Source organism: Podarcis melisellensis (assembly GCF_964234715.1).
Source record: "Podarcis melisellensis genome assembly, chromosome: 5".
Taxonomy (NCBI): Eukaryota; Metazoa; Chordata; class Lepidosauria; order Squamata; family Lacertidae; genus Podarcis; species Podarcis melisellensis.
In genome coordinates, this window is record NC_138537.1 from 33883508 (window position 1) to 33893376 (window position 9869).

The window sequence follows — 9869 nt, forward strand, 5'->3', positions numbered from 1 at the left end:
TTCTTAATATCTAAACTGCATCCATTTGTCATTCAATTCAGTTCACAAGTTTATTGTTCTAGCCAAAGGACCATGGCAAACTTGTATTAAGCAGCAGTATTAATAAAATAATACAGAATATACATCTATAATGTAAAAATCTGCAAAGACTATGCCAAGTTGCTGAGCATTAAAACACAGTTTCCCTTGTGCATCTCTGACAGTTCCAATTCTAATCTTATTTGCCTTTTTAAAATCCAGTTTGCCAGTATTTATGGCAAAAGAGAGAAGTTACCAGAGACACCAACAAAGACAAATACGTCTTCAGATTAAACCTCTGAATCACCACAACAATTTAGTGATTTTATCTAACTCATTTTTGCTGATATATTTTTTCAGGCAGTGCATAGAGGGCCCCACTGTGTGTCATGAAGCTATTATTGTCGCTGGAAAAAAAGCTGAACCATTTCTGCCAGGGTGTGCTTGCTTGCTTGTGTAGACAACAGTTTCAGAAAGCAATCTCTTGGGTCTCTATATAAGGGTCAGGCTAACAGAATGAGTGATGTCTTCCACCAGGTTGACCACCCATACAAAGCCTTTCTGTACACTGGACCCTGCTGTAGTGGCCATCCAAGACTGCAGTTGGCATCACTTGGGAACGCAGTTCAATAAAAGCATTTCTTAAGGAAACTGGTGAGAGTTTGGTCAGATGACTATCTCTAAAATGCTCTGTTCTCAAGAGTGGTTGTTAAGGGGGAAATTTGGTGTTTTTACTTAGTTGTATGTCCTTTCTGGATATTATCCAGAAGAGCCAATTCCTTAGCTGACACTTATTCAAGGTCAAAGCAGAGCTCTTTATGAATGATGTTGTTCCCAGAATTTGTCTTCACTCTGCTCCATTACTGCTAGTCCTAATTCCTACACTGGTTTTTTGTTGTTGTTGTTGGTGGTGGTATATTCAGCTTTCTTGTTTTTGAGCAGACTCTCATATTCCAATCTACATTTCATCAAATTTTCTATGACTTCTTTTTTGGGTTTCTTATGAGAATCCCAAATTGCCTTAGCCAGAACATTCTTAGCCGCTTTGCATTGAATGTCAAAGCAACCAAGGTGTGTTGATTGTGTGTAGTTATTAATTGTACAAGTTATAAAATAGGGCCTGAGTTCTGTGACAATTTGCTGGAAGCCTTGGAGATTTGCTTATAAAAAATTGGTGCTTGTTCATCAGAGGATTACTATATAGTGTCTCTTAAATGTTGCTGCTCCATCTGTGAGACCATTTCAGCCTTTTCACACCCTTTATTTCTCCAAACATTCTTGAAGATTCAGGTATTGGTATGCATTCTGATAAAACACATGGGGTCACTGACAGCTGTTCATTCTAACACTTCAAAAATGTTCACAAAAGTGAATAGTGAAGAAGAGACTATAATTGACAGCACTTTAACCATGTTTGTTCAAATAAGTATACTGACCCCCTGTGCTCCCTGGTCAGGTTCACATAGTGGAAGAGGACAAGCAGTAGGAAGAAAATAAACAAAGAACTTTCCTAACTGATTATCATTGGAGGTGAAGGGCTGTGACCTAGCTGAGTCTAGGAAAAAAGATTACTCTACGGTCTTAACCCCTTCATGCATTAACTAGAGCTGAACATGCTAACAGAAACTTACTCTGATTTCTGCTTATCTCTTCATCTTATCAGTTCTGCAATTTAGACACTTCTACCACCTTCCATATTTTAAATGATTCTTTTAACATAGAAACAGAATGACTTCTCGATTTCTTAGCGGCCAACAGTTTTGAAAGAACCAGCAAATTCAGATCCAGAACCTGTGGAGGGTGAAGCAAGAGGCCAAGAAACATTTAAGCACCACTTTTCCTGTTCACTTCTCCCCTGTAAACCCTTGCACATATTTCTTAAAGAGAAGCAGAGGGGGATCGAATGTAGACGTGACAGCAATTTCACTAGGATAGTAAAAGCGGGTTGGTGGAGGAAGGTGATTTTCTGTAGGAAAATAGTTTAAGAGCTGATTTTTCTTTCTGTTTCCCTGCACCCACCTGTCTCCTCTGTCAAACTGCAGCCTGCTATTTCTTTCTTCTTCTTTTTTTAAAGCTATAAAAAGTATTGCAGAATGGATTTACTCATCATATGTGCCTCTGTCACAACTTTAGTCAGACTTCAACAGAGCCAGGTTTTGAGAAGCTGACAGTGTTTCATGTAGTGGGATCTGCACAGGGCATAAGAGCAATGTCAACACCTGGAAGCATCTTCTCTCTCTCTTCTCCAACTGACTCTTCCTGAAGTCCCACCTCCCATTTCTCCCCCTCCAGTGTTTTCTTTCTGTGGATGTCTCTCCTGCAATTCATTACAGCACTTCAATGCAGCTCATCTCAGGGGCTTAATTTTCCCTTTGTGAACCGGAAGGCCACTATATTAAGCACCTCTGTACACAAACAATAGGGGCTCAAGTCACTCACCACAGTTACAGCTTCCCATTGAGGTGGCATTTAAAAGGCGACATCTGTGAATGAAAAGGAAGCACAGAGGTGGTCCAATTACATGTAGCTCTGCGAGTGTAAACACCTAGTTATGCAGCAGTGAGTCATTTAGGCAGTAACCTCATTCTGTCATGAATGTTAACATGCACCATTTCTCCAGATAAGACTGAGTGAACATCTAGCATGGCTTGATGGAAAAGATAAGAACCATTATTAACAGCTATATTTGCATACAATAGTCAAGTATGTGCCAAGGCAGAACAGGAGAGACAATGTAGAATGATAGTTAAAGTAGGACTGGGAAGGCCAAGGTTCAGATCTTAGTCATGAAGTTGTCTTGGGGGTGGGGGATGTAAGTCACTCCTTCTCTCAGCCAAACATACTTCAGAGAATTATTGAGCAGTTAAAATTGTGAGCAAGGTGTGAGCTATTGACGCAGCCACCATCTTGTTGGAATGAAGGCAGGGTATGCATGTTAATAAAAAAGAATAACTCAAAAGGAAAAGGAAACAGGCTCCCCTTTGAGATAATTCAGTTGGGACAGGTGGAGACCCACAGCAAAATATTGCAGTGCATCTGTGCTTAGCCCAACCCCTAAAAGGAGTGCTCCTCTTCAGGGCTCCAACCAGCCTGGAGCAAGAGCTTTGTAGCGCCCAAAGAGGGGAGAGGTTTTTGGAGGGGAGGTGTGGGGAAAGGCAGGTGTTTCCCTTCATCTCACTTCCTGATATATGTCCATCCTTCTCACCCCAATATTACCAAACCACAAATATTCTAACCTGTTAGAGCAGCAGTGGGGAACCTTAGGCTTATGTGTCAAATATAGCGACGGGGTGAGCTCCCATTGCTCGGTCCCTGCTCTTGCCAACCTAGCAGTTCGAAAGTGCAAGTAGATAAATACCTTCCGGTGGGAAGGTGAACGGCGTTTCTGTGCGCTGCACTGGTTCGCCAGAAGTGGCTTAGCCATGCTGGCCACATGACCTGAAAGCTGTACACCAGCTCCCTCAGCCAATAAAGCGAGATGAGCGCCGCAACCCCAGAGTCAGCCACGACTGGACCTAATGGTCAGGGGTCCCTTTACCTTTACCTTTTTATAGCCCTTGAAACATCTCTATGTGAGTCTTAGGACTCTCTCCAGTCCATATCCCCTTTCTGGCCCTGCTTCATGTGTTCATGTGTTCTCTGAATGGAGAACTAGCCTACTGTATATAAAGGGGAAATTTACATTTGTTGCCCCACTCACTTTGGTTCTAGCTCCACCTACAAACAGCATGTGGCCTCCAAAAAGTTGCCCAGAAGGGAATATGTCTTTTGAAAAAGATTAGCTGCTGCTTGGGTTCTGGCTTTCTCGTTATCCCAGTCCCTATTGCAATGCAACAATAAAGGACCTTCCAAAAGCAAGGAAGCAAACAAAGCAATGTGAGTTACAAACAGGACACAGAAATAAACAAATCAAGGATGGTGAAAAAAATTCTTGGTAATCACATGGCTCTACATAAGTATGTGTTTTCAAAGGGCATTTAATGTTTTCATTCTCTCTTGCCTATTAATAGACTTCACCAAAAACATTCTTTTTAATGTACTAAAAATATTCCACATCATTTAAAGCTGAGCTGTTCACAAACCCATCATTTTTCTGGTTTTGAGTAAAGTCTATTTAAGATTACATTGCACTAGCAACCTTGGACCCAGCATTGCTTGGGAACCCTATGAAACCAAAATATCTGCACAGTTTTGAATACAGTGATTAAAATGAGTGCAGTTTTGAAAGATTCAAATTGGTGTCCATGTATCCAAATATAGATGAAAACCTGCCTTTTGGTCTCAGAAACCATTGTGTAAATTTGGTTACAACATCTTAAGAGGTGTCCAAATACACAGCAAACAAACCACTTCCCAAAATATAGAAATAATTCATTTATTGTTTGTAGCTCCATTTGATGGATTGGACACTGCCACAGTCAGCTACTTGTAGCCCTGAATTTAATTTTATTGTCTTAACCAATAAATGCTATGTGAACACTCCTAAGTGTCTCCACTCACATCCCAAAATAGTTACCATTGTTAATAAGAACTGGGACACTTGATCATGTAGAAAGTTCTGAGAAGACAGTGGAAACATTAACCAAATGAGCTAAGGTACCTGGATGTCTGAGGCAGAAATTCAGAATCCTTCCTCCTCCTTTAGGGGCAGATGAAATAACAGAGTTGACAGTTTTGTTGCCTTTTAATGTTAATCTGAAGGTCAAAATAAGATATCTCATTTCTTTCATATTTACATACGGCTTGATGGTAAGAAAAACAATATGTAAGCAGTTATATAGCTTACTGTGCCTTGTAGTTAAATTGAGGCAGTCCCCTTAGGGAGAGTGCTTTTGCTCTCGGTTGTGCTTGCACACTTCCCATGGGTATGTGATCCAGCAGGGCTCATGTTCAAATGCTAGGGGGCAGGCAGAGCAGTAAAGTTCTGAAATGTGTGTGGTGTGTGGCCAGTTCTCTGCCTCCTAAACGAGCCTGACGGCTTCAGGTATAGTGGAGGATGCTGTCCAGTCACCAGTGCTGAAGTAATATTCAGCTACCAATTTAGTTGGCTTGGGAAGATAAAAGAGGGGATGCATCTTGTGCTTTGCCTCAGGCAGCAAAATGTGTTGGGCTGGCCCCAACACCAGCAGTAGATAATCTCTAGCAAAACCAGTTCATGAGATGTGGGAATCTCAAAAGACTGCCTTGAGAATATATTATCAACCATGAGAAAGATACTGCAATAAGGTGTGTTTTTTTAGATTCCTCACCCCCCCCCCAAGTGTTCACCTAACAAAATATGCATTACTTGCAGCCACAATCCATTTCATATATATTGGGGGAAAGCGAAATATCTGAAACATAGAGTACCCATTCAGTACAATACGTTATTTCCTCAAACCCTTTTTCCCCAAGCTGTTGCTCATCTTGGCTCATGTGAACCAAGTAAATATATTTACTTTTGAGTAAAAATGCCCAGATATTACATGTTAAGCACTTATTTTGTAAGTACACTTTCTAGAGCTTCGAATCCATCGCTTTAGAGTTTCTGTGCCTTCCTCTTTATCTGGATAAAGTTTGGTGTTTTTTTTTATTATTCAAGTGAAATTTATTTTGCATAGCAGGTTCAGGATAACAAAGAATATGTTGAATTTAGCAGGAGCTTAATATGCACAGGGAATGACAGAGGGACTGGTCTTTTGTCAATCATCCATCTTCCTTTTTTACTGATGCATCCTTTAGTAGCTCAACAGAGCGTTCGGATCTCATTAGCACTTGATAATGAATATGAAATTTCCATTATCAAAGAAGATGAAATTGTAATTGCAAAGAAAAATAGTTTTCATTCTATTCCCCATCCTTTATTTCCAATTTCTCCAAACAGTATTGGTCTCCTCTCTATGCACTAAACTGGTACATATACTCCAGGTTTAATGACCAACACTGGTCACAAAGAGCCCATTCAAGAGCACAGTCCTAAGTATGTTTACTCAAAAGTCAGTGTCACTGCATTCAGTGGGGCATAAGCGGTTAATCCATTTGAAATCTCATTGATCTCAATGGGAGAGATATAACCACTGTACTTAACATCTGTTTGGTGCTAATGTGTTTCTGAAACAAAACTTGCGCTAGGTAGCACCTCTCATTCTGCACATTTTATTATGCAGAACAAAGTGTTGTGATTTACATGCCTCTACAATACATTCCAGCCACCATGTCTTAATATAGTCACTGGGGAAAGCTGTCAAGAGTCCAGCAATTTTGTTCAAGAAGGTCAGCAAAAATGCACATCTAAGTAATGAAATTCTGCATGTAAATAACTTGACTTCTTTTGATGTGCACTATTTACAAAATCTGATAGCATTATACTTTTGTGTATAGTGGAATTTTGAAGTGGTGGTGTATTTTTCAAGGCTACTGTACACATTTGTAATATGGATGTTTGCACCAATAAATTTTTCTTTTAAGAAGGTGATTGCTATAATTACATTTTTTGGAATGTGACTTTGATAAATTCAGAGATTTATTTATTAAATATAAACAGTGGATGCTATGGTGCATAAACACTGGAGCCAGGATCCAAAAGGCCCACTACTTTCACCCATTCACCAGGTGTGTTTGTGCGCATACCAATTTTCAAGTGGCAACTCTTATATTTCATAGGATGCAATTTCAGAGGTGTCTTTGGAGGGAGCTACTCCAAGAAGACGAAAACTGGAAATATACACAGCTTTTGGTATGGCTTTTGGTGTCCGAGTCAAGATAACAAGCTTTTTGGTGCTAGTATATGTGGAGACATACAAACAGATGCCACCATGAAGCCAAAGAAGTTGACAAATTCTTTAGGAAGTAATTAGCCGGCACCAGGCATCCTATTGGGAAGACCCAGTTTTCTGAGTGCATGTTCTGGAAGTTGGGTAATAGGGGCAGTACAGGATTCCTACTGGTATACTGACCTCCCCGCTGCAACAAGGATTCCCTGCCCAAGCTGCTTCAGGCTGTGGCCGATGTCCTCTTGGAGACACCTAGTTTGGTTGTCCTAGGGGATTTTAACATCCATGCTGACACCACCTTACAAGGGGTCACTCGGGACATTGTGGAAAGCGTGGCCTCCATGGGCCTGTTCCTGAATACGTTTGGCCCAACTCATAGCCATGGACATGCTTTAGGCCTGGTGTTCACCTCTATGGATGTGGGTGATCTGAAACTAAATAAAAGTGAAACAAAAGAAGTGTCATGGTTGGATCACTTCCTGGTGCAACTGAACTTCTCCACAACCCTTCCCCTCTGCAGGGAAGTGAGACCAATTTGGATGATACGCCCCTACCACTTAATGGAACCAAATGGTTTCCAGAGAGTAGTAGGGGATGTTTTATCCCATGTTGATGGCCTTTCAGTTGATTCCCTGGTGGCCCTCTGGAATGCGGAGCTAACCAGGGCTATTAACTGTCTGGCTCTGAAGCACCCTCTCCAATTGCATGGAGCCTGGATGGCCCCATGGATTTCCCCAGAGCTGAGGGTGATGAAACATAGCTGAGGCGGCTAAAGCCGGAAACTCATTCTGAATTGGACCGAACACAGAATAAGAGCTCAACATCGAGCCTAGCAAGTGGCAAAAGCGACAGTGAAGACCTAAAGGATCTTCATTGGCTCCCAGTGCATTTCTGAGCACAATTCAAAGTGTTGGTGCTGACCTTTAAAACCCTAAATAGCCTCAACCCAACATACCTGAAGGAGCATCTCCTCCCCCATCGTTCAACCCTAACACTTACGTTCGCCTTCAGGCGTCTTCTGCTGGTTCCCTCACTGCGAGAAGCAAGGTTATAAGGAACCAGGCAGAGGGCCTTCTCGGTAGTTGCACCCTCCCTGTGAAACACCCTCCCTTTAGATGTCAAGGAAATAAACAATTATCTGTTAGAAGAAATCTGAAGTTTTTAATGTTGTTAGTATGTTCTGGTATATGCTGTGAGCTGCCCAGAGTGGCTGGGGAAACCCAGCCAGATGGGTGGGGCATAATCATCAGCATCATCACCATCTACCACTTCTGTATTTCAAATTCCTGGCAAGAATATGAAAGACATTGAATTAAATTTTCTGCTGATGTACATTAGCCCAGCTTCACAGAGTGATTTTTCCTTTGCTAGCCTCTAATTCAGTTTCTACAAAACGTTTAGAAAGACAGGAGGATCACCCTACTTACATAGCCCAGTAAGGGCTAACTCTTTCATCACAAATGACAGGCTCATTCCACTACAAAATCTGACCTAGAACAAAGAGGAAATGTCAGTTTAAACTAATGGGATTTGGAAGAGGAGCCCTACAGTTTTCATCCTCTTAAGTGTTCAAAATGCTCTTCTCTTAACAAGTGTGGAATTAACCTAGGAGGGTTGTGACGGTGAAGCAGTAAGATGAAGGTAAATTGCACAGTGAGTGTATGTGTTTGTCAGAAAGACGGACTTTTATGATACATGTGCGTCTGCACCCGCACCCATGGAAAATGAAATACATAAATGCTTGTAAGCCAAATGTACCTCATATAGGATTTGGAAAGTTACTGGATGTATGAAATCCCTTTAAGATCTTTTGCCAGCCTTACTAAAATTCTGCAGACTTCCTGCAGATTTCTTCATAACGTTGGTTATGAATCACCTCCATTAGCTTTGAATTTTACTTTGGACAAAATTTTGGTGCCAACTTTTTACTGACATTCCTAGCAATTCCTTGAAATAAATGTTGGCAATAACAGTTGCTAGAACTATATTGTGGTATTTTTTGGAATGTTACACTTTACCTGCATCTGCTGGTGTTGTCACAGCTTTTAAGAGAGAAATCAGGAGCACAGAACTTCCTTTTAAAAAACGGAAGAGATCCTACATGGCAAGGAAACAGCTGTAGTGCAAATGGGCATTGCAGCTGTCTGATTTCTCCAGCATAGCTAAACATCAGTACACAGCCATGTAGTTCACACAGGTGTGATGTACAAGACAAAGCCAATGCATAATTATTTATTTAAATGTTCTTGGGCAATGAACATCAAAAATCACCATTAAATGAGACAGGATAAAAGTATTTACAGTACATAACAATAGATATATTGCCTTCAATAAAGTGTTATATTGCTGATATCAGAGTAAACATTTTACCTCTTTTAAAAGGGATAGAAAGTATGTGTAAAGAGGTCAGGCAATTTTTCTGACCTCCTGAGAATCAATGGAGAATCAATTCCACAGCTGGAGACAAAAAATGTGAAAGAAACAGAAGGCAGGCAGGTTTTAAAAACAAATAACAAGCACCAATTCCAGAAATATCTGGATTACTTTAAAATTTGCTGTTCAGGAACCCTGAATATATTTCATAATATGAAGTAATGTAATCGGGTATCTTCTGCATTTTTTTATATAAAAAAGGAAATGTGGCATTGGTGATGTGTCAAGTAGGCAAGGCAGAACTGGATTGCCCATTCCTGGTATTCTCTACCTATTCTCTCTTTTGTAAGTGGCTTTCATGGATACTGTAGTTGACTATGGAATTTTATCTCTGTGTCGTTTCCATAGGAACATCCTCCTGTGGGACCAGAAGCCTGTTTTATTATTGATCACTGAAAGCTGCCTTATCAACCATTTTTGGTTATAGAGCAGCAGCAACTTACTCCTATAGAGGGTATGAACTGTGACTTTCCTTTAAATCACTACACTGGTTGCTTTAAAAACAGATTTTTAAACATTGTTTCAGGATATCCAAACCTATCTGCGGAAAAGTCTGTGTGACTAGAGACATACTGGGTAACATTTACATGGGGCACTGATATGGCTAGTTGGGCTTCACTGTTACTCCACCGGAACTGGATTTTAGGAAGCCTGGTGGTGATGGGC